Source organism: Schistocerca piceifrons, chromosome 2 (genome assembly GCF_021461385.2).
Source record: "Schistocerca piceifrons isolate TAMUIC-IGC-003096 chromosome 2, iqSchPice1.1, whole genome shotgun sequence".
Lineage (NCBI taxonomy): Eukaryota > Metazoa > Arthropoda > Insecta > Orthoptera > Acrididae > Schistocerca > Schistocerca piceifrons.
In genome coordinates, this window is record NC_060139.1 from 809,376,762 (window position 1) to 809,402,745 (window position 25,984).

The window sequence follows — 25,984 nt, forward strand, 5'->3', positions numbered from 1 at the left end:
AGGTGGCAGCGCTGTACGGAGCTGTTAAAATGGCGTCTGTAACGGATGTGCGTTGCAAACAACGGGCAGTGATCGAGTTTCTTTTGGCGGAAAACCAGGGCATCTCAGATATTCATAGACGCTTGCAGAATGTCTACGATGATCTGGCAGTGGACAAAAGCATGGTGAGTCATTGGGCAAAGCGTGTGTCATCATCGCCGCAAGGTCAAGCAAGACTGTCTGATCTCCCGCGTGCGGGCCGGCCTTGCACAGCTGTGGCTCCTGCAATGGCGGAGCGTGCGAACACACTCGTTCGAGATGATCGACGGATCACCATCAAACAACTCAGTGCTCAACTTGACATCTCTGTTGGTAGTGCTGTCACAATTGTTCACCAGTTGGGATATTCAAAGGTTTGTTCCCGCTGGGTCCCTCGTTGTCTAACCGAACACCATAAAGAGCAAAGGAGAACCATCTGTGCGGAATTTCTTGCTCGTCATGTGGCTGAGGGTGACAATTTCTTCTCAAAGATTGTTACAGGCGATGAAACATGGGTTCATCACTTCGAACCTGAAACAAAACGGCAATCAATGGAGTGGCGCCATACCCACTCCCCTACCAAGAAAAAGTTTAAAGCCATACCCTCAGCCGATAAAGTCATGGTTACAGTCTTCTGGGACGCTGAAGGGGTTATTCTGTTCGATGTCCTTCCCCATGATCAAACGATCAACTCTGAAGTGTACTGTGCTACTCTTCAGAAATTGAAGAAACGACTTCAGCGTGTTCGTAGGCACAAAAATCTGAACGAACTTCTCCTTCTTCATGACAACGCAAGACCTCACACAAGTCTTCGCACCCGAGAGGAGCTCACAAAACTTCAGTGGACTGTTATTCCTCATGCACCCTACAGCCCCGATCTCGCACCGTCGGATTTCCATATGTTTGGCCCAATGAAGGACATAATCCGTGGGAGGCACTACACGGATGATGAAGAAGTTATTGATGCAGTACGACGTTGGCTCCGACATCGACCAGTGGAATGGTACCGTGCAGGCATACAGGCCCTCATTTCAAGGTGGCGTAAGGCCGTAGCATTGAATGGAGATTACGTTGAAAAATAGTGTTGTGTAGCTAAAAGATTGGGGAATAACCTGGTGTATTTCAATGCTGAATAAAACAACCCCTGTTTCAGAAAAAAAATGTGTTGCATTACTTATTGAACTGCCCTCGTAGTATTACAGTTAGCGGCATTTAGTTGTACCTACGCAGGTGAGATACTTGCTACAGGCTAATTCTACTGAGGCAGTCAAAAGGCGTCACACATTTTTCAGTGTAGCCCTAGTTGGAGTCAGCTAATATTAAGCGTAGGATTGTAAATATATTAATGGGACGGACTTTCACCTCCTACGATATAGCTGCAAGCTCTCAAATTGCAACACTTCTACCTCATTGAATCCGGATGTGGGTATTACTGAAGACCACTTGCGTGTTTTGCAGCCTATAAGCACTTCCGTTAGGTAATGTTTGCGTGGTCACATGCCGTTCGCATTATCTGTAAGAGAGCGGGCTAAAAACTAATGCCTCCGAATTCTTCATGTGAACACTCGAAGCTTTTCGAACAAAAACTTTATTAACATTCTAAACTAAACTCCTCCCGAACAGGCCTTTAAGGCCCAACGGTACTGACGGGCCGCCGTGTCATCCTCAGTCCATAGGTCTCACTGGACGCAGATATGAAGGGGCATGTGGTCAGCACACCGCTCTCCCGGCCGTAGATCAGTTTCCGAGACGGGAGCCGCTACTTCTCAATCAAGTAGCTCCTCGGTTTGCCTAACAAGGGCTGAGTGCACCCCGCTTGCCAACAGCGCTCGGCAGACCGGATGGTCACCCTCCAAGTGCTAGCCCAGTCCGACAGCGCTTAACTTCGGAGATCTGACGGGAATCGGTGTTATCACTGCGGCAAGGGCGTTGGCTTATTAACATTCTACATCATTATTTTTTATGTCTACATATCTGCAGCACTCTGCCGCTAGAGGGTTCCAAACTTTAGTTCGTAACACGGCGGTGTGTAAAGTAATATGTCGGTGCGAGAGAAACGGCTTGCAATAATCGAGTTTCGAATTCTAATAGACCGTCCACCAATGCAGCACCCTTTCCTTCAGCACGATAATGCCGGACCACACAGTGCCGCGACACCTGCAACAGTACGACGCCTTGGGTTCACTGTCATCGACCATCCTCAACTGCTCCCGAACTGGTCCTATCCGATTATCATGTTTTCAAAACATGAAGAATGCCTTCGAGAACTTCACTTTGATAGTGATCAAGCGGTTCAAGCAGATGTGAGGTTATGGGTTTGTCAACAATGTTAAACAATCTAATTGTACAGTGATGGTATCAACAAACGGGTCTTTGAGAGAAACGTGTTCGCAGCCAAGGTGACTATGCTGAGAAATGAATATGTAAAGACGAAGAATAAAGATGCAGAAGGTTAATAAAGTTTCGTTTAAAAAGCATAAAGTGTTTTCACGTAAGAAAATTTGGAAGTCTTTCCAGAACACCCTCATATATGGTTGCAACTTCTTTAACTTACGTCAACTACCTTTTATATATATATATATATATATATATAAAACTAAGGAAAGTAATATATGCAGGAAGTAACAAGTTGTAAAGGTCTTCTAAAACAAACGTTATATGGCACTGTTTACAATAATCTGTCCGTCGAATGGTGACGTAGAATGTGCATAAATATTTATGCACATTCTACGTCACCATTCGATGGACAGATTATTGTAAACCGTGCCATATAACGTTTATGTTTTAGAAGGTCTTTACAACTTGTTGCTTCCTGCATATATTAATTTCCTTAGTTATCTATAAATCCATGCAATATTGCGAAAGTGGAGACAATAAAGCTGTAGAAAGTTAATAACGTTTGTATTATTTAAATATCTTTAAGAGTGTACACTTGGAGCCGCGCGGGATTAGCCGAGCGGTCTTGGCGCTGCAGTCATGGACTGTGCGGTTGGTTCCGGCGAAGGTGGGAGTCCTCCCTCGGGGATGTGTGTGTGTGTGTGTGTGTGTGTGTGTGTGTGTGTGTGTGTGTGTGTCCTTAGGATAATTTAGGTTAAGTAGTGTGTAAGCTAAGGGACTGATGACCATAGCAGTTACGTCCCATATGATTTCACACACATTTGAACATTTTTTTTCTTTGTACAAAAATCAATGGCATTAGCTTTCAGAACGGTTTCATATTTAGTCACATTCTACGTCACCATTCGATGGACAGATTATTGTAAACCGTGCCATATACTCTCATTGCATGGAACGGTGTGGAGAAGTACATTATTTATTCCAGACTATAAATGCACTGTTGCCAGCAAAGTACTGTTAGTAACGATGTCGTTCACCATCTGACACCGAACCGGCCATCTCCCGGTCCAGCACCACCGCAATGACATATGTAAATTGCCTCCGATACGAAGACGTGCTTTCTCGAAAAGCCTTTCTATTATTCCTCATCGGATTGACTAAAGACCTTAGCAAAGAACACACCAACACATTACACTGCCATAAATTCGAGCTACAATGCAGAAAGCACCAGATATCAGATCTCTTTTACATAATCATGGACTCTATATGGCTTTTTAACTTCAAATTTACAAATGAATTCAAATAATCAGGTACCTGAAATTATCGACATTTGATAACAGCGACAGAATATGTACGCTTAAGATATAGCACGGAGCGCAAATATTCGCATCGCTTTCTCTGTCAGTGTCAATAAAACAGGTAATTATAATTTTATCACTCATTTAGCACACGCTCATAAAGCGCTGAGTTGTGACTATAAAAGTTATATTGACATTTCTGACTGTAGTAACAGAAAATTTAATCGTCAGAGAAGGTAGGAATTGGATTTCATTGCAACTGTTTAAATTTATTAAGTTGACCAATTCTGTTTCACAGGTTTTCCAACAAGCAGGCTTTATATTCTGATACAAATGTGGCATCAGTTTCGTTCTTCAGATTTAAAGAATTTTCTTCTTACTAAATAAGGGCTGTGTCGATACATCTTGTCGTACACTTTAAGACTAGAATACCATGGATGGCATTAGCAAGAACGAACGGAACGACGTGTACCTTAACATGAGAGGAAAATTCATGATGACTGTAGATTTGGATAATGCCGAGTATGTAGAGAAATTTCTAACAACGTTATTTTACGTGAACATGGTTCAAATGGCTCTGAGCACCATGGGACTCAACCTCTGAGGTCATTAGTCCCCTAGAACTTAGAACTAGTTAAACCTAACTAACCTAAGGACATCACACACATCCATGCCCGAGGCAGGATTCGAACCTGCGACATGAACATGGGAGATAGGGATAACAATCATTTCCAGTGGCATTCTGGTTTATATATTAACTCATGATTGAGTTTGAAAAATTTCACATTCACAAATGCCACTTTTGTCGTGTTACTAACTACTGAAATATAGAAAATACACTGAAATATAGAAAATGCCTTTGAACGATAGTTCATGATATTCCAATTGATGCGGTTCTGTATTCCTTCTTGAATTACCTGAACACTGCTGATACAATACGAAATATTGCTAATAGAGTTTCAGCGGCGTATGGGTCCTATTTCTTGTCCACTACGATGGAAAAAGTTACGAATAGCAGGAAGATTAGAATTTTTCAGTACGAAATTATCCTTTGAAACTTGAAACCAATCAGAACTATTTTTATCTGGCTAAGAATAGAAAGTCAAGATGAAAAAGAAGGAAAAACAATCAGAAAAAAATTAAATTACTAGACAGTGAATAGATATGCCCCCCTCGTCCCTCCACAGTCCACCACAAACAAATACTAGGTGCGCGTTAGCACACTAGTTCCACGGCTGAGAAGCGCTACTTACGTGACCGAAGAGTTGCGCCTCGTCGTGTCTGCGAGGCGAACAGCAGCGGGGTGTCACCACGTCCGCGTGCCGCTGCTGTCGACGGCGAACTGCGCCGCCCGAGGGTTGCGCTCCTCTCGCCGGCTGCGGCCGCGCCTACTGCGCATGCGTCCTACACGGTGCATTTCACCGCCAATCCCCATTCCTCTTAAACCCTCTCTTCTCACAAATGACTCTTCTGTCCCCTATTGCGTCGTTTCTGAACTAATCGGACGGAAGTTTGTATTGTATTTCAAAAGGCACAAGACTTTACTGGACTGGGATACGGTGGTTGTAATCTGTATAGATTTCCAAAATGTTGACTAATTCCAGAAGAAAAGTAGTAAAGTTGTTTCAAGAATTAAATTTTCACTCTGCAGCGGAGTGTTCAAATGACTCTGAACACTAAAATGGATCAAATGGCTCTGAGCACCATGGGACTTAACATCTGAGGTCATCAGTCGCCTAGACTTAGAAAATCCTAACTAACCTAAGGACAGCACACACATCCATGCCCCAGGCAGGATTCGAACCTGCGACCATAGCAGCAACGCAGTTCCGGACTGAAGCAGCGGAGTGTGCTCTGATATGGAACTTCCTGGCAGATTAAAACTACGAGGTGGACCAAAGCTCGAACTTGGGACCTTTGCCATTCGTGGGCAAGTTGTGTTACCGACTGAGCTACCGAAGGACGGCTGAGGACTCCTCCTGACAGCTTTAGTTTTGCCAGTACCTTATCTCTTACTTTCCAGATTTCACAGAAGCTCTCCTGAGTATCTTGGAGGTTAGCACTACTGGAAGGAAGGATACTGAGGAGACATGGCACAGGTACAGGCTGAGGGATGATTCCACAATGAAATTTTCAGTCTGCAGTGGAGTGTGCGCTGATATGAAACTTCCTGCCACATAAAAACTGTGTGCCGAACCGAGGTTAGACCTTTGGACCTTAGCCTTCCGCGAGCTAGTGCACTACCATCATTTGTTCATTCGGCAAGGCCACGACCGATTCTCAGCCTCTTACTCCTTCAAGCGTGGCTCTTAACTGATCTTGAAGTAGGTCACTCACTACATTTAACATTTTCTCCCTTCCATTTCTTAGTTCGGGCGATGTATGTACACACATGATCAAAATTATCCGGACGGCATTATGTAATGCGGAACTGAGCACTAGATGTCACGGAAGGCGGGGAGTATTGAATTGTTAGTGGAGGAGAAGTAACACCTGAATGGGTCAGTCTGGAGACTTCACTAACTTTGAACGTGTAGTAGTAATAATTTGTCACCTCAAAGGTCCATTAGGGCCATTTCAACGCTTCTACAGCTGTCCCAGTCGACTGTTGTGACTGTGTAGAAGAAATTCGAACGAACAGCGAGGACCAGAGAGATGTAAGGTACTGTCGGAGAGGGACCGTAAAGCAGTGTGGAGGGTGGTTATTAAAAAATATCACTTAAAATCGGCGGAAGGGACAACTCGCGAGTTTCTAAATGATCACCAGCCTGAATAGTATAATGGCTATGCGTAGGGAGTTGGAAAGAAATAGGTACACTCATCCGGCAGCTCCTCATTTGCCACTCATGGGTATAGGCGGTGCTAAGTGGCCAAGAGTGACACCACTGAACAGTGGAAGAGTGGAAACGAGTGATTTGGGCTGCTGAATCATTTCATACCTTATGGGAGCATACGTGTTGGCGAATATCTATAGAGCGATACCAGTCATTATGCATAGTGCCGAAAGTGAAGTATAGAGGAAGTGTTGTTACGGTGCGGGAGTTCTTTTTTTCGTGCTTAGGGTATGCTCCCCTTATTGCGCTTGAAAAAAACGACATCTGTCTAAAGAGGACTGGGAAGATGCAGCGGTACTGACAGACTGCCGTGTGTCATCCACAGCCCACTGGCAACACTGGATGAGGGTATGGAGGGTGATATGCTCAGCACACCGCAGTCCCGACCGTTGTCGGTTTACGAGACCAGAGCCGCCACCTCTCAGCCAAGTAGCTTCTCATTTTTCCTGACAAGGCTTGAGTGCACGTCGCCTGCCAACAACACTCGCAGATCGGGACGGTCACCCGTCCAGTTGCTAACCAAGCCGGACTGCGCTTAACTTCGGTAAACTGACGGGGACGGGTGATACCACTAGGGCAAGGGTGTTGGCTTGTTGCACTTAACAAAAGGCTAAACGTGGAAGTGTACCATAGTGTACTTGGGGTAAGATAGATACTGCCTACAGGAAAATTAAACAGACCTTTGGAGGAAAGAGAGCCACTTGTATGAATATCAAGAGCTTAGATGGAAACCCAGTTCTAAGCAAAGAAGGGAAAGCAGAAAGGTGGAAGGAGTATATAGAGGGTCCATACAAGGGCGATGTACTTGAGGACAATATTATGGAAATGGAAGAGGATGTAGATGAAGATGAAATGGGAGATACGATACTGCGTGAAGAGTTTGACAGAGCACTGAAAGACCTGAGTCGAACAAGGCCCCGGGAGTAGACAACATTCCATTGGAACTACTGACGGCCTTGGGAGAGCCAGTCCTGACAAAACTCTACCATTTGGTGAGCAAGATGTATGAGACAGGCGAAATGCCCTCAGACTTCAAGAAGAATATAATAATTCCAATCTCAAAGAAAGCAGGTGTTGAGGGATGTGAAAATTACCGAACTGTTAGTTTAATAAGTCACAGCTGCAAAATACTAACGCGAATTCTTTACAGACGAAAGGAAAAACTGGTAGAAGCCGACCTCGGTGAAGATCAGTTTGGATTCCGCAGAAATGTAGGAACACGTGAGGCAATACTGACCCTACGACTTACCTTAGAAAATAGATTAAGGAAAGGCAAACCTACATTTCTAGCACTTGTGGACTTAGAGAAAGCTTTTGACAATGTTGACTGGAGTACTCTCTTTCAAATTCTAAAAGTGGCACGGGTAAAGTACAGAGAGCGAAAGACTATTTACAATTTGTACAGAAACCAGACGGCAGTTGTAAGAGTCGAGGGGCATGAAAGGGAAGCAGCGGTTGGGAAGGGAGTGAGACAGGGTTGTAGCCTGTCCCCGATATTATTCAATCTGTATACTAAGCAAGCAGTAAAGGAAACAAAAGAAAAATTCGGAGTAGGTATTAAAATCCATGGAGAAGAAATAAAAATGTTGAGGTTCGCCGATGACATTGTAATTCTGTCAGAGACAGCAAAGGACTTGGAAGAGCAGTTGAATGGAATGGACAGTGTCTTGAAAAGAGGGTATAAGATGAACATCAACAAAAGCAAAACAATGATAATGGAATGTAGTCGAATTAAGTCGGGTGATGCTGAGAGAATTAGATTAGGAAATGAGACACTTAAAGTAGTAAAGGAGTTTTGCTATTTGGGGAGCAAAATAACTGATGATGGTCGAAGTAGAGAGGATATAAAATGTAGACTGGCAATGGAAAGGAAAGCGTTTCTGAAGAAGAGAAATTTGTTAACATCTTGTATAAATTTAAGTGTCACGAAGTCGTTTCTGAAAGTATTTGTATGGAGTTTAGCCATGTATGGAAGTGAAACATGGACGATAAATAGTTTGGACAAGAAGAGAATAGAAGCTTTCGAAATGTGGTGCTACAGAAGAATGCTGAAGATTAGATGGGTAGATCACATAACTAATGAGGAGGTATTGAATAGAATTGGGGAGAAGAGAAGTTTGTGGCACAACTTTATAAGAAGAAGGGACCGGTTGGTAGGACATGTTCTGAGGCATCAAGGGTTCACAAATTTAGCATTGGAGGGCAGCGTGGAGGGTAAAAATCGTTGAGGGAGACCAAGAGATGAATACACTACGCAGATTCAGAAGGATGTAGGTTGCAGTAAGTACTGGGAGATGAAGAAGCTTGCACAGGATAGAGTAGCATGGAGAGCTGCATCAAACCAGTCTCAGGACTGAAGACAACAACAACAACAGTGTACCGTAGGCAGCAGATGAACAGTTCGGAGACGATGACAGACTTTATCACCATGTCAGAGCATCCTGTCATCAAACAGAATCTATAAGGCATTGGTTTGTGGACAATAACATTCATGAAACTGATTGCGCTGTCAAGAATCCCGTCCCGAACCCAATGAAAAACCGTCGGACGAATGAGAGACCACTTTTTCCTCAAGAGCAGCAATCAGAGTTGGTAGTGATGTAAGAAATGGAAGGGAGAAAATGTCGGACGCTGGCGTCTGACATCACTACCAGCTCTGATTTCTGCTCTTGAGGAAAAAGTGGTCTCCAGTTTGTCCACAGATATTCAGACCACCCCAATGAAGATATCATCAGCAGAGCGTAAAGGTGTAAGAAGGACAAACCCCATATGAATGTCAACTAATTATAGTCGGTCACTTTTCATCAGTTAGTGTAGATAATCTCAACAGAAATGAATATTAGTCACACTCAAGAGACCGGTGGTCGCTGTAGAGCGCGGTAGGTAGTGTAATATTGGTACCAGGAGGTCATGTGACCCTCAACGACTGACGTAAGCCGTCGCAGTTAAGTGTTTTGTATGCATCTTTGGAATGCCATGGAATCAGCGCAGTGACGCGAGTAGATGTGTAGACGTTCCCATGACGAAACTGTGAATGAAGGAGGGCTATAATGTGGTTTATGCACGCGGACTGTGCGGAGTGTCTGCAGGGAATGGTGTACCATTTACAGCCATGTAACTCGGCATGAAAACAGTGGAAATACCAAATTACGAACTTACAGTGGCCAGTGACAAGCCTTTTCAGTGACAAAAGGTTTAAATCACAGTATAAATTGCTGCCGTTATTGAAGGCAGGTCATTTGAACCACTTTACGCGGAACATTGTGATGGGAACTGCATGCAATGGAGATTCGAGGTACCTCGAGAAAGGCCACGGCTAAGAGCGACAAATAAAACAGTACGTATTAAATATGCGAAACAACCTTAGACGTTATCCTTGGTGACGCGTGGAGCAGTTGCTGACTAGTACGTTTTCGTACGTTCAGGCCAGTGTACCGGCTCCACACGTCACCATTGATAAGAGGACTAAAGATGTACAAGTTTGACTGTAAACAGTTACAAGTGAAATCGGGAATTACCAGGATCGGGGAAATAAGGTTAACTAACAGTATTTAGCCTTGAACCACAACAACAGCATTTATTTTTATATATTTCCTTTGATAACAGGACCCCTGTGAGAAAGAGGGAGAAAAACGTAAGGCAATTTGCCCTTATGGGCGTTCAAAATGGTGAGCAAGAAAGCCGTTAAATTGGAATGACAACCTCAGACAAATTCAAGAAATAAGACCTTCACAATATTGGCCTTTTTAAAATATTTGAATTAAGCAATTTTATGTAATCCAGTCAATTAAAATAATTAAAACAGCTCTAGATAAATTTCTTCAATCGAATTTAATTTCAAGACATTAGGAGAACCCCAAAAAGAGGGATATTAACAACGATAATATAGGGAATATCCAAAGGTTTACGACAAAACATAAAACAAGAAAGCAATGTATGTTAAACATCAAAGAGCTAATCAAAGGCCTCTTGACCTACAGCAAAATTTCGTTCACAGTGCAAGTCAGGTAAGATAAGACACTCAACTTGAGCACAAGTAGCCAGGACGTGCGACTGCAAACAAATGGCAAGCTGCACTGGGAAATGCTCGAGAGCCATGCACACGGCCGCAAGTAAGCCAGGGGCACGAGACAAGAAGCCGCCGACTGTCTTCCCCGGCAACTTAGTATGTGCTGTTAACTAACAAGAAAGATAAGTTTCTGACTGGATACTGCAATAAGTAAGGCTACGGTTTATCCGTGATTGCACTTATAGAGCGTTTTCGATAAGCTGATATGCCCTAGGAAATGAGCTTCGCTAACAGATAGCTGTAGAAATGGAGATGTAATTTCTTGCAGGAAGAAATAATAAACAACTCGCTAGGGTTTTACTACTAACCGAAGTGCACAACATGCTTAAAAGGGCTGAATAACAGTAACAGCAGAGAGCCCATCAGTTCCTAAAACATCGTGAAAGCAAACATTAAAACTGAGAACAACTGAATCTCTAGCAGCAAGAAGTCGTAGGCCCCTGACGTAGCTACGCGTGACAACTGGGCGCATCACATAATCATAGCAACATTAACCATGGCATTTTTTAATGTTTTTAGTTTTATTTTATTTTATTTTTTGTGCGAGGGAGAGGGAGAACGCTGGCCACCAAATGGTTCAAATGGCTCTGAGCACTATGGGACTTAACATCTGAGGTCATCAGTCCCTTAGAACTTAGAACTACTTAAACCCTAACTAACCTAAGGACATCACACACACCCATGCCCGAGGCAGGATTCGAACCTGCGACCGTAGCGGTCACGCGGGTCCAGACTGAAGCTCCTAGAACCGTTCGTCCACTGCGGCAGTCGCTGGCCAGTAGATTAAGACAGATGGCTCTCAATCTTCCACCATAATCGAGTCCATCAACATGAGGTGAGAAATAAGAGGTACAAGGAGGTGGGAACGTGGGGTCTACCATGCCAAGACTGCTTGGTAGCTACAACAGGAAATCACAATTAATTAGCAGGAGTACAAAATAAGAAAGTATTTATTACTTAACTTTGCTGTAGTCCTTGATCAGTTGGTTGACAATTATAGAAGACGCGACTAGACTAAGCATCTGTACAATGACATAATTTACAAGTTACTAATCTTGCAGTGACGAATTAATCTCTCGTAATCCTGAATGTCGAACCCGGTGAATTTCAAGACTAATTTGGAACGGAGCTACAAAGACTTGAGGGCAGCAATGATTGAGCTGCAAACGATGACTAACATCGGCGCTGGCTAACCACTGAGCGCGGCTACGAACTGTAGACTGGCACAACTGCACTACTCTCCTGCTGCACATGAAGTGGCCCCGCGGCAAGCATAAATACAGCGACTGGCTCTGTACTCTTTGGCTAACACAGTCTTTCTTCTGTTCCGTTTATCGAGAGAATCGCCTACGGCGGATCGATCTTTCAGGCGGCGGTGTGGTCGTATGACTGACGGCATCACGAAGACAAGTTACATCGAAGGTCACAGCCGGCCGGAGTGGCCGAGCGGTTCTAGGCGCTACAGTCTGGAACCGGGCGACCGCTACGGTCGCAGGTTCGAATCCTGCCTCGGGCATGGACGTATGTGACGTCCATAGATTAGTTAGGTTTAAGTAGTTCTAAGTTCTAGGGGACTGATGACCTCAGATGTTAAGTCCCATAGTGCTCAGAGCCATTTGAACCGTTTTGAAAGTCGCACAGAGCAGACACGGAAATATACTATTCCACAAAACCACAAATCCGAGTTACAAGGTGCTCATGACGACTCAGTGTAACCGAGTGCTCTAAGGCGCTACAGTCACAGTCGGTGCGGCTGGTCCCGGCGGAGGTTCGAATTCCCCCTCGGGCATGGGTGTGTGTGTTTGTCCTTAGGATAATTTAGGTTAAGTAGTGTGTAAGCTTAGGGACTGATGATCTTAGCAGTCAAGTCCCATAAGATTTTACACATTTGGACATTTTTGAAGGACTCAGTGAAACATAAACCCAAACGCCTGCTCAAACAGCTTTCGGAGCGGAAAATCTGTTCACAGAGCTGAACAACTTGTTAGTTTCAAAATTAGAGAACCAGACCTCGCCTTCTGTCCAGTCCTAGCGAAGAGGAGTGAATGGCGACCTGGGAAAGACGTCGTGCTGATCCACAGCCCGTGTGCCTCGCTCCAAGCACTGCTGCTGTCCCCCACAGTCCCACGCAGGGTGAAAACTCCCGTCAACTGCAGGTGCCGCGCTATTCTGTGTCTTCTCAAAGAAGCGACTCTAGCGGCCGCTTTTGTACACTAGGCGAGGCAGCGATAGCTGCACAAGGCGTAATCCGCGCCCCCTGGTGAGACGCCAGCTAAAAGTTATCGATAGTGAAATACGCCGCCGCAGCTCAACTAGAATAAATAAATAAATATTTTAATAAATACAACAAACCGTCAGTTGTAAGTTAATCTCCAATTTACATTATAGGCTTCCGGTTTTGGCGATATAACACACCATCATCAGGCCCTCTGTTCTAGATAGCGGCTGAATTTTTCAGTGACGAAATGTATGTCTTCATGAAAACAATCAGTTTCACACCAGCTTATGTACGCACGACTTCAGATACACGTTAACAGCTAGAATCGCGGTCTAGCTGTTGAGAGAGTCGTACAGAGTCGTGCTTATGTTGCCTTTAAGCTGATGTGAAGACTGGCTATTTTTCATTTATGACTTACATGAATCCTGCCACTGAGGAATTCAGCTACTGTCTAGAATAGGGTGTGTGACGATGGCGTATTATATATCTGAAGCCAGTAGCCTATAAACTGGAGATGAACTTAAAAGTTGCTGACCTAAACTATAATTATTGCCATGTCAAACATGAACAATGCTCAGTTGGATAAAACTTTATACTAGTGATGTGTAATCGAAAACCGGCCGGTGTGGCCGAGCGGTTCTAGACGCTTCAGACTGGAACCGCGCGACCGCTACGGTCACAGGTTCGAATCCTGCCTCGGGCGTGGATATATGTCCTTAGGCTAGTTAGGTTTAAGTAGTTCTACGTTCTAGGGGACTGATGACCTCAGATGTTAAGTCCCATAGTTCTCAGAGCCATTTAAACCATATATTCCGTGCATGTCGGCTCCTCTCCTACCATCCAACATATCAAGAATGAATGTATGCAAGTTAAATAGATATTAGTGGCGATCTACATTGACTGTATTTTCCCGAAGAAGAATGTGTTGTGGTTACTCCCATAGTCCAAGATGACAACACCGTGTTCATTTTATCTGCTCTTACGTGCATTCAGACTCCATTTCACAAATCAGCTCACCCACTAAAGCAGCTGATGTAGATCCCATAGAAATCTCTCAAGAATGGGTGGAACGTAGCGAACAACATCGGTGCGTTGGTCTGGGGATCGATCATTAAATGAGTTACTTCAGCTGGTTAGGGTAACTCTGTACACTCTTTTGGACTTTGTTTCCCACCAAAGTGAGGTATTTATGGATAGGAGAGCCTGTATTACACGTCGTTAACGCCACACTTCCTGGGTGTGATTAATGTTGTAATGGTGGAGTCTGCATCTTTTCTCTGTAAGGGACTGTATTTCTGTTCACTGTATGACAAAAAGTGCCATTACATTTGTAACTATCCTCTATAAGCTAAAGCTATGCATGCAGCAATGGGTATAGAATGTACTAGAATCATTTAACCCAATTCATGTAATGTGCTCTTGTGATATCGACTGATTGTGGGCCAGTATCTGAATCAAACATAATATTTGTACACAAAATACGAGTAGAAGTAAGTGGACACTTACATTCTCATCGCATAACTGTGACTGACAGGACTTAAATTCCGAGCATTTTATAAGTAGCCTGTTTGTATATGTTGCAGCGCTGTAGACCGTGTTAATATCGCTGACAGCGTTCTGCTCTCTCAACAAGAGAATCTGTGGGTGGACGGACTCGCAGTTATCGAGTGGACAGAGAAGTGTATAGACATGATATTATTAATGGAGACTCTGTGTTTGTAGGACATGCATTGTAAAGTGAGATGGAATGATGCCTTTATAAGAAAATACGTAACGAAATTTATGAGGATGGATGGATGGTTAATAATATTTGGGCAATAGAATTATTGCCAACTATATAATTTTGGAACTGGATGTCACATGAATAAGGTAAAATGTTCTAAATACATCGTTTACTCTTCAACAAAATCTTTCTTTTTGCTAGTAGTTAGAGTCCATAGTAGTCAGAATCCTTTTTTTTTAGCTGACCATTTGTTGCTACTTGCTGCAACTGCTGTAGTTCGTATTATGAAGATTTTCTGTGAGGTAAATTACTTAGGAAAAAAATGAGGTTTCCACTATCGGGATTCGTGACTGAAATGAGTTTAGGCAATTAACAGAGTTTCATATTTCCTTAATTTCAAGTTTTTTGGATTTGTATTATCGTTAGGATTTCTTGCAATTCAGGGTCATTCTTTTGTATTATTTATTGGAAGTCATGTTGTCACTGTATACCGGTCAGATTCCGTTGGGCTTGTGTATTGTGGGTTATATATGAATAGGTTAAGTTTGAGTTGTCTTTATCAGCGAAAATTCTGTACTTCAGTGATTAGTAATAAAATAATTAAAGAGTGAGTTTCAAGTTCAATGAAAACACTCTATTTCTGCTAACGTCTAACGAGCTGGATTTCGTTGAAAATTTATGAAACTGTGACAGTTTTAGAAATATTGTGACGAACTTCTCTATCGCTTATAATCTGGTAATTAATACAGAGTGAAAAATGAAGTTTTGTGGTTGGTCCAAATTTAGCTTTGAAAGGTACCTCAACTCTAGATGAAAAATGCTGTAGTTTGCAATAATTACCTTTCGGTAACTTTATTTCATGAAACTTTATCATTGTCCCACATTAACTGGCTCTGTATTTCTGTGTCAGGTTCCAGGAAATTCCTGTTGGGAGTTATCTCGTTCAGACAGCTGGTGTGCCAGGTGGGGACCAAGGAACCGGATGCTGCCAGGGCTTATGATATGACACAGTATAATGTATCGCGCAGCATAATAAATCGCAGAATCTAATACATTATAGAACATGACACTCGCAAACATGTAGGCAAGTTCTGACAACAAGGAGTAATCATCTCGTCACTGATTTGCTATTAGAGACGCTGCGGAACATCAGAGCTGATAATGACCTTCCTTAATTTCCTGGATGTATTTGTCAAGTTTGATAAAAATCATACTCCGTAATTATATACTTCTCTACATTGAGCTCACTGTATTTGTAACAGTGGGCTTCTTTTTTTTTCCGAATCGGTTAACCTTCGATTGTAGCGACGCTCTCTTTATTCCATTACAGTTTCTCCGCTCTAAGCCTTTCTCTACCATAAGATAAAGGTCACGTGGAACAAATTTGGTAAATAGGGAGGAATTGTTTCTGTGTCCACTTCAAGAAATGTTCGACCAAATCGGCCACTGTTTATGCAGATGCATCATTTTGTTGTAAGATCCTTTATTACATTCGTATCTGTTTTCAACTATGTACACAAACGACCCAACCATTCCCAACATTATTCTGCCGTTTTTCAAGTAGTCGTTTATGACGAAATTGGAGAGTCGCAAAAATCAATCAGCATAAAGCTTCTCATCGACGAAACGCTTTCAGTTCTATTTCCGGACTTCCTCTACCATTCCAATACCTCGATTATCGATATCTGATGTGTAATGCTGTTGCAGCTATTTTTTTTTATTATTACTTATCGTTTCCAACGTGATTTTCGCACCGGCTCCATTATATTCACATAGCTTCGCAACGTGCAAAATTTTGTTGAGAATATTATTTACTCGTTTCGATGAGATTTCTGCTTTCTCGTCAATAACGGTATTTTGCCAATATGACAGAATTTTATGCAGAAAATTCAGACGAAGCCCACACCCTCTCTTTCAGTGCTCTGGGCCATTTCGTTTTGGTTCCTCTAGTATTGTGCTACGACACTATTGCGCAGGGATTTCAGTGTAACCGGAATTGTATCTCTCTTTTTCCTCCTTTTTTTTTTTTTTTGAGTCATCTGCCTTCTGATTGGTTTGAGGCGGCCCGTGCTAACCTCTTTATCTCAGAATAGCGCTTGTGACTTACTTCGCCAATTTTTTTTTATGTATTCCAACTTCTCTCTTTCTCTACAACTTTTCCTCCTTACAGCTCCCTCTAGAATCATGGAGGTTATTCCCTAATGTATTGACAGCTGTCCTATCATCCTGTCCCTTCTTCTTCTCACGGCTTTCCGTGTATTTCTCTCCTCGCCGGTTCTGCGGAGAACGTCCACATGCCTTGCCTTATTGGTCCACCTAATTTTCAACATTCTTTTGTAGCGTCACATCTCAAATGCTTCCGTTCTCTTCTGTTGCCTTTCCCCTCGTCCACCTAATTTGTAACATTCTTCTGTAGCACCCCATTTACAAATCCTTCGATTCTCTTCTGTTCCTGTTTCCCCTACAGTCCATGTTTCACTATCATACAATGATTTTACGTATATTGTATATAACTGTCTATCCCTACAGCTTAGAAATTATTCCTCAACTTAAGGCCTAAGTTTGGTGCTAGTAGACTTCTCTTGGCCAGGAATGGCCGTTTGGCCTGTGCTACTCTGCTTCTGATGTTCTCCTTGCTCCTTCCGTCACTGATTATTTTGCTACCTACGCAGCAGAATTGTTTTACTTCATACACTCAGTGATCACCAATCCCGATGCTAAGTTTCTCGCGTTCTCATTTCTGCTACTTGTCATTACTTTCGTCTTTCTTCGATTTAGTCTTAATCCAAATTCCCTACTCATTAGATTGTTCATTCCATTCAACAGATACTGCAACTCTTCTCCACTTTCACTGATGATAGCGGCGCAATCAGCGAATTTTATCATTAATATACTGATATCCTCTGACCACTAGTTTTAATTCCACTCTTGCAACTTTCTTTTATTTCCATCATTGGTTCTTCGATGTATACACTGAACAGAAAGGGCGAAAGACCACATCCCTGTCTTAAACCTTTATCAATCCGAGCACTTCGGTCTTGGTCTTCCACTCTTATTGTTACCTCTTGATTATTTTACATATTGTATATAACCGTCTATCCCTACAGCTTACCTCTATGTTTCTCAGAATTTCGAACGTGTTGCCCCATTTGACACTGTCGAACGCTTTTTTCAGGTCTACAAAATCCCTGAACGTGTCTTTATTTTGCTTTAGTCTTGCTTCCATTGTCAGCTGAAAAGTCAAAACTGCTTTTCTAGTGCCGTTACCCTTCCTAAAGCGAAACCGATCGTCATCTAAAACATACTCAAATTTCTTTTACATTCTTCTGTGTGTTAATCTTGTCACCATCTTGGAAGCATGGGCTGTTAAGCTGACTGAGCGGTAATTCTAGCACTTACAGATTCCTGCAATATTCGGAATTCTTTGAATGATGTTCCTCCGAAAGTCTGATGGTTTATCGCGATACTCATATATTCTAGCCACCAACATGAATAGTTGTTTTGGTGCCACTTTCCTCAATAATTTTAGAAATTCTGATGGAATGTTATCTACGTCTTCTGACTCAAGTCCTACAAAGACATTTTAAATTTTGATTCTAATACGGGATCTCCTATCTCTTCTACATCGTCTCCTGTTTCTTCCTCTGTCACGTCACCAGGTCTTTAATGTAGTCTTCCCACCTATGTGCTATGTCCTGCGCATTTAACAGTGGACACCCTATTGCGCCCTTAATGAAACTGCTCTTGGTTTTAATTTCACCGAAAGTTGTTTTGACTTTTCTGTGTACTGAGCCTGTCATTCCGACAACCATTTCTCCTTCGATTTCTCCACATTTTTCTTTCATGCATATCGCCTTCCCCTCCCTACGCTTCTGTTTATTTCATTCCTAAGTGACTTGTATTCATGTATTCCTGAATTTCGCAAGACATTTTTGTACCAGCTACGAAGAAATAAATTTATTGCCACCTCTCGTAAGTGAGTAAATCCTGGGCTTCAAGCCACTTTCAATCGTTCCGCTTAACCCTACAGCGACAACTGTCACGACTGGTTATCTTAACTGCTGGTGAATCTGCCGAGATGAACGGTCACTGCCCACCAATCTTTCTGCTCCTGACGTCTCGTCCAGAATTGCAGTAAACGTGTGCACAGGTGCTTCTGGTTCCGCTGGATAGTGCCATTTCGCTTAAAGCTTACGTACACGACCGAATTTAATGAGAGATAACTGCTATATTTGAGAGAGAGGGAGAGGGTAGGGGGTACAGGGAGAGAAGTTGTACTCTTATTTCGATTGCAGCAGTTGAGTGTGTTACGGGAGTGGGGTGTGGGCAGAAGCTGTACTGGCAGTCTGCACCGCGGTCGGGCGCCCTATGAATAAGACACAGCGTTTCTCAACGCCTAGCATAAGCCATGCAGAGGCAGTGGTCTTACACATGTCATCGAATCCAGAGTGTTCCCTGACTGCCCCGATTAGCGGAAATCCGGCACAGTCAGAATCAAATCATGTCACCTTCAACAGTACAAAGCCGTTGTCTAACGCGGCTAACAGAGGGATCACAGTGCAGCACATCCTTCCGCGGCGAATGCTACACAACACCCGTGAAACAGCTGTGCTACCCAGAACCGCAACCTAACTGTGGGCCTACACTATCTGTTACAAAGTATGTAGGACGGAATTGACCATCGGGCGTCAGGGAGAGAGGGGAGGGGGGGAGGGCAATCCGACAGCATAAAAAGTGGGGGCCAGTATTGTTAGTCATACAGGAGAAGCACCAACCGAATGGGTCGGTTAGGAGAGCTCAGTGACCTGTGGCTGTAGATTAGTCACAGAATGTCACTTGAGTAACAAATCCGTCAGGTAGACTGTTGGTTGGCGATGTAAATGCGTGGGCGAAATTCGCAAGAACATCTACAGCCAAACCAAGAGAAGGTTGACAGTTATACCAAGAGAATACTGACCTCATATACTGGCGGAACGGATGCATCGAACGTTGCGGAGAGTGGCTGTACAAGAAGACACAAATCTCAGGAAGAAATCACCCGTGAGTTCCAAAGTGCTACAAGTAGTCCTGTTACCATCATGAATGTGCTTAAACAGTTCAAAAATGCGGTACAACGGTCGTGTAATGAGCCAGAGAGTTCTATAGTCAGATTTAAGCGACAGCTGAGATGGCGAAAAAAACTATGCAAGTGGTCAGAGAATGATTGTGAACGAGTGAGCCGGCCGGGGTGGCCGATCTGTTCTAGGCGCTACAATCTGGAACCGCGAGACCGCTACGGTGGCAGGTTTGAATCCTGCCTCGGGCATGGATGTGTGTGATGTCCTTAGGTTAGTTAGGTTTAAGTATTTCTACGTTCTAGGGAACTGATGACCTGAGAAGTTAAGTCCCATAGTGCTCAGAGCCATTTGAATGTGAACGAGTGATTTGTAATAAATGAAACACGCTGTAACCTGTATCAAGCCGTTGGAATGTGTTGGGTTTGGGAAATACTATCATGTGCAGTGCCTACTGTGAAGTACGAAGGAGGTGGTGTTACGGTACCCAGACGTTCTTCGTGACTCGTGCGTGGTCTTCTTATTGCGCGTAAGGGGACGCTAAATGCAAAAGAATATAAATACCTCTTAAAGCAATATGTACTACGTACAACATGGGAAGAACTGCGAGGCGATGACTGATCGTATGAGCATCACAATGCACCCCGTCATCAAGCAGCATCTGAGAGGAAATGGTTTGTGTAGAATAAGCTTCCTGAAGTGTACTGGCCTGCCGAGAACCCCAAAACGAACACAATGAAAGACATTTGGGATGGTTAGAAACTCGACTTCCCTCCAGACGACAGCATCCAGCATAGTACCTTTTGTGGTGTCTGCTCTTGGGAAGGAATGGACTGGCATTACTCGATAAGTACCCAAGTTCCTCACAGAAACTGTCTCCAGCAGATCTGTATCTGCCACAAAGGGAAAAGATGGAAGCACCTCATACTAATGTCCACTAACAGATGTCTCGATACTTTTGATGAGTGTATTTCCTGACAGGACAGAAGTTTTTATTTATTCGTTCGGCATATACAAGGCAAATGTTACAGTGTCATTACAATCCACCAGGAAATTACAACACTACACAATGCTACTTATAGTTTTGAGCCATTCTATGGCTAGGTCAGGCAGGTAATGTATGTCCTTCAGTTCACCACTATATCCTACCACTTCACACACCAGTAGGTGGTCCATTGTCTGGATTTCACCACATTGACACACGGGACTCTCCGCAAGTCCCCACTTATTAATTAGATGTTTGCATCTTCCCACGCTTGTTCTAAGGCGATTCAAGGCAACCCAGAGCTTCCGAGGGATATCAAAACCATTTATCTTCTTGCTGGGGTCATCGATAAGCTTTTGGTTCTTGTGTGTCCCTTTGCGCCATGATTCCCCCCAGGCTAGCTTTGGGTCGAAGTCCTGTAATTCCCTGCCAATCTTCCAAAAGGGGGACCTAGATTTTAGCCTGTTGATGGGTGATAACTCTTGGTGTATAGGGAGTTCTGGATTGTGTACGATCTTCCTATATATTCTTGGGGTCGCCATGGAGCGCCTTATATCAGGGGGTTCTATGTTGTCAAGGACTGGGAGCCAGTCACATGGGGTAACCCTAAGTGTGCCTGAGATAATTCTCATCGTTTCTTTCAATTGGGTGTCTACTTTATTTACATGCGCACTTTTCGCCCAGACTGGTGAACAATATTCAGCCACACTGTACACGAGGGCTAATGCTGACGTCCTTAGTGTATTATCTCCGCACCCCCATGATGTTCCGGCCAGTTTAGACATAATGGCATTTCGAGATTTTAATTTCTGTTTGGTGTCTTCCAGATGGGAGCTAAACGTTAGAGGACAGAAGTGATAGTGTGGATGTTGTACTAAAAACACTATGTGGTGGCGTATCTCATTACGACACGGCTCACGTAAGCAGATGTTTGCACGGAAAATCTGGTGCTTTTGATAAATCTGGCCCAACGTCTGCAACCGCTGTATGATGCCTTAGCCTACTTTCGGATGAGATTGTTCGTTTGCAGCACCGTAGTATGAACCTCTGCTTCTGATGAGATATGGCATTAAAATTATATCGCAGTTGTTGAGCAACATTTGACATGACATAAAGGTGGTTGTGAGATCTACAACTCAACTGACCCTTTGATCGTACCCAGGACGCGATCGAGGGAGATGCGCACACCGTAGAACAAGCTGCGTGAGACAAGCGCCACAGTTGCTCTCAAGGTCAGGAGGCATTACGCCATTGACAACCGCCACATTGGCAGCACTCTTCCCAGTGGTGCCCAAAGGCATAGGGACTGGCCAACTGGGAGTGGAGTCGCATGGTTTTCTGGTATGAGAATGATGTTGCTCGACGTCCCCTCACATAGAGCTAAATGGGAATACATAGTGCACCCAGGAGTATTGCAGAAGATGATGATTTTGGTAGCTTAGATGTTGAGGTGTAGGGAGGCAAAATGTTGTACGAGCGTACTAATTTCCAAATATTCGAACACGGTACACTCACCAGCCAACGTGACTGTGACTGTGTACTCTTTCTCTGTGTGCGTCTTTTCGTGGGCGTATTCGATCCTGACTTAATTTGTACGAATGACAGTGCACGACCGCGTCGAACAGCCCATGTGGACTTCTTAGTACGCTACGGTATTAGGATAATGGCCTGGTCTGACCGTTCCCGAGCCTTAAATCCCGTCTGAAACATATGGGATGCGCTGTGGAGATGTTCTACAGCACGTTGACATGCTCTAACAGCCATCCAGTAATTGTTAGCCGCGTTGCTGGAGGAATGGAACTCTGTCTAATATATTGATCATTCCTTGGTACTGTAGTGTTATCTTGAAGCTATGAGAAAGCAGGACAGGCGTTCCAAGGCGCGGAAGCAGAGACGATGCTGAGGGCAGACGAAACTAGGAGAGATATTGTTACATGAAGTAAACCGTAAGGGGAAAGCCTTGCGAAAATGCAGACGCCCCAAGATGCGGTCCCAGGGCGTTAATTACTCTTCAAGAAATTAACGTGTAACTTCATATGCTGTCTAGACGCTGTGGTAGGTTGCCACCGTAGAACTTTGTAACCAACAGGCACGTACTAGCGTATAAAGCCAGCTTGATACCAGCCCTGAGAACAGCAACGTCAGTAGGCTCACAAGGGTTAGAAAGAGAGCGAAAACGCCAGAAACTGTTGTAAGCCTTATTTGGCAGAGCAGTTACGTTTAGCTTTCAGGTGAACGATGTTGATACCAAATACGGACTTAGTTAGTGCAACTGCATTAACATCCCCGCCTTAGGAGTAGTAGAGGGTACCTAACTAAGCCGTGATTGGCAGGCACCTGCAAGAGACCTACGGAACTGGCTGGGTGGCTTTAAGTGGGAAAAACAGCTGCCCCAGGCGACTCTTTAAAATCCCTAGATTCCGCATTTTGGCAGAGTTCTCAGTCAGACGAACTGGGCGTCGAATCCGCGTCCGTCGACTCCAGCCTCGGTCCAGCTCCGAGTAAGTCTGCTCTCTCACTTGGAGAGCCTCAGTGAAATGTATCACATCCAGTATATTTTGTTTTGCAACTAAGTTGTTGCCTTAAGATGCTGCTAGTGTTTGCTACTGTGGTTAGCATCCTCTCCTAGGACTTCTGCACTGGCTTCTGTTATAACAGTGTTATTCATGCTTTTTCTAACCCTAGAACTAGCCTCCAAAGTATTAGTTAGTCCTATTTGGAATAAAAAACTATTTCAAAACCCTGTTTGTCCAAGAGTCTCCCCAACGAGTTCCCTATCGAGCCTCACCACCTGCTGAGCCGTGTGTCGTCTCTCAACATATATCGCGCTGTAAAGATTGTTCTGAGGCCTTCCATTCCATCGTTAATTGATTCTTTCATATTTATCATTATGCTGCGTACTATTCTGTTGAGATTCCTCTCTGGCGGCGTGTCTGGTCTTAATCGATCTTCGAGTCGTTGCTTCCTGTTAGCCTTGTGTAAGCTAATAATATCTTTGGGGGGATGGCCGGTTGGTTGCCTAGCGGTGACGAGTCGGTCGGTCGGTTTTCAAAATCGGGAATTAGAGAACGTCGTACGATGAGACGGTGGCGTGGCGTGGCGGTGGAGATTTGGCTGTTGTTCCGAGAAGCCGCGTGGTCTATCCTTGTGGAGCGAGACGAGTGGGACGAGTTGACGGGACAAGACTGTAAGCTCTTGCTGTGAGCACCCGGGAGCCACGGCTGTGGTTCCGAGTCACTTCTTGGCGACAGCGGCAACGGATGTCTTTAAATTGTCCGTCTGGAGGCGGGAATGATGGACTAGTAACTCGCCTAACCTGAGGAGTGGTATTTCGCCGCCGTGGGTGCAGAGAAGACGAGGGCTCCGGTGACAGAGCGCGTGGCTGCGTGACTGTGTCCATTTGGGTGCACTGGCGACGCGGACCCGGTCGGGTGTGAGGAACCTTTGCATCGGAGTTCACCTGCTGTTTCTATGATAAACTGCAAGCTAATTTGGTTAAAGGTTTAGATGTTAATTGAACAATTTTGGTTTGTGCAACCAGCGTCTTTTCTGCCTTGTGGCCTCCTGCGTTCAGGTTTCCTGTCCCTGTGGCCAGTGTATTTATAGACAGTGATCTTTTCCGCTTCTTATTAGTACTGCCCGGTAGGCAGCGTATTTTTGGGCAGGGATTATTGTTTTAGATTACATTTTTTCTGCCTTGTGGCCTGCGTTCGGATTTCCTGTCCCTGTCGCTGGTGTAATTATAGACAGTGATCTTTTGGCTTCTTATTAGTACTGCCTGGGAGGAAGTGTATTTTTCGGCAGGGATTATGGTTCCTGATTTGATTCCTCCTCCTCCCCCGGGCCTCTCGTGAGGTCTGTGTGATTGCTGAATGTGAGGCGTTGTGGGTCTGTTAGTCCGCTTCTAGCCTGAGCATCCTTCGGGAGACAATTGTGGCCGCCCTTAAACCCGGTCGGTTAATTATTTCTATCCCAGGACATTTTGGTGGCAGGACATAGTATTAAAGTTGTTAGTTATTGAAAAATGTTAAATGGTTGTGTTTTAATCTGATTGTTTTTGGCCACTGTTTAAAAAGGTTAAGTTTGTCTTTCGTTGGTGGGTTTTTAAAATTACGTGGCTTTAAAATTGTCAGTTATTGTAAAAGGTGAATGACTGTATCTTTACTTTGTTTGTTTTAATCTACTTAGCATCCTTTGAAAATGCTAGTTCTGCCTCCCTGTTAGCGAGCCCTTGTAATTTAATATCTTGTTGTGTTAAAGTTTAAAACAAGTTGGCTCTCTACAAGTTCGGTAGTGAAATTGCATGCAAATTGGTGTTTTTTTTGTTTCATTACTTAATTTTTTGTTATTAAATGCTTTATCAAAATCTGTTTTAAGTAAAATGGCTTGGCTATTAACGGTAAAGTTTTTAATTTCATTACTTGGAAAATTTTGATTTGTTATCAAATGTTTCATCAAAGTCGGTTTTAAGTAAAATGGCTTGGCCGTTAACTGTAAAGTAAATTGTTTTGATAAGGAACTCATGCCTACTAGTTTTTTAGATTTGTTCCTGGTCAGGTGATAAAGAAATGACTTTAATGGTTGAAGTAATCAATAAAGAAATTGTACATTGCAACTGTACAGTAACCAACTAATTTTGGCCCCGTTTCCCAACTGAGGGTCTTCCTTGATAAATCGTAGCACCAGTCTCACCTGCATTTCTGGTAAATGCCTGTACCAGTGTTGGCTCAGATAGAAGAGAACAATCAAATGTCTTCACTGTGAATTGCCCTTCTGCCTTCTGCTCTGTACCGCTCGGGAGCGCAAACTGACAAGTAACCCCTTTTTTTCCCCTCTCCATCCTATGTCAGGACACGACATCTGGGAGCATTTTGCTGAGGATGCATTGACGGACGTGGTGATCACACACGCTCTTACGCTATGCCTCGCCTATTGCGATGTCTATTGGACCATAATAAACTACAATGAATTCAGTGCAGTTATTATCTTTGAATAAAAGTACCGTTTCTGTTCGTCTCATTATCTCGTTACGTACTTAATACAGTTACCTAATCTAGCAGTTCTTTCTGTTTGGCCCAAGGTTCATGGAGTTGTGTTACTTGGCGGTGACACATGATGAGAACCCTGCTTTTTTCCTTAAGTTTTGCACACTACTGTATTGTGATACAGCAGGTTCAGGAATGTTTTACGGTACAGCAACATTTATCACATGTTTACACGATAAATTTCACTGAACTGTAACACAGCGTGTTTAGTAATCGTGGTCAATCCTTTGTTATCTACGTGTCTTCTGAGCATTGTTGCTTTCTTCGTACCACTCCATTCGAGTAAGCAAAAGGGAATCAGGTGAGGGAAGATGGGAAAAATTTTGAATTTGTTTAGGGATACTAAAACTTAGCACAAGGCTCTAGCGACCGCTCTGAAAATATTCTCATGACCAAGGCTTTC

General features: G+C 43.6%; 1 protein-coding gene across 1 annotated transcript in view; it reads right to left on the reverse strand.

The window, feature by feature from the left end:
• Positions 1 to 4,984, reverse strand: part of LOC124775884 (suppressor of lurcher protein 1-like) — a 310,233-nt gene extending 305,249 nt beyond the window's left edge. The window contains exon 1 of the mRNA XM_047250717.1: positions 4,907 to 4,984. The gene's annotated coding sequence lies outside the window, so the exon portion shown is untranslated. The remainder of the gene's footprint in view (positions 1 to 4,906) is intronic.
• Positions 4,985 to 25,984: the final 21,000 nt, after the last annotated feature.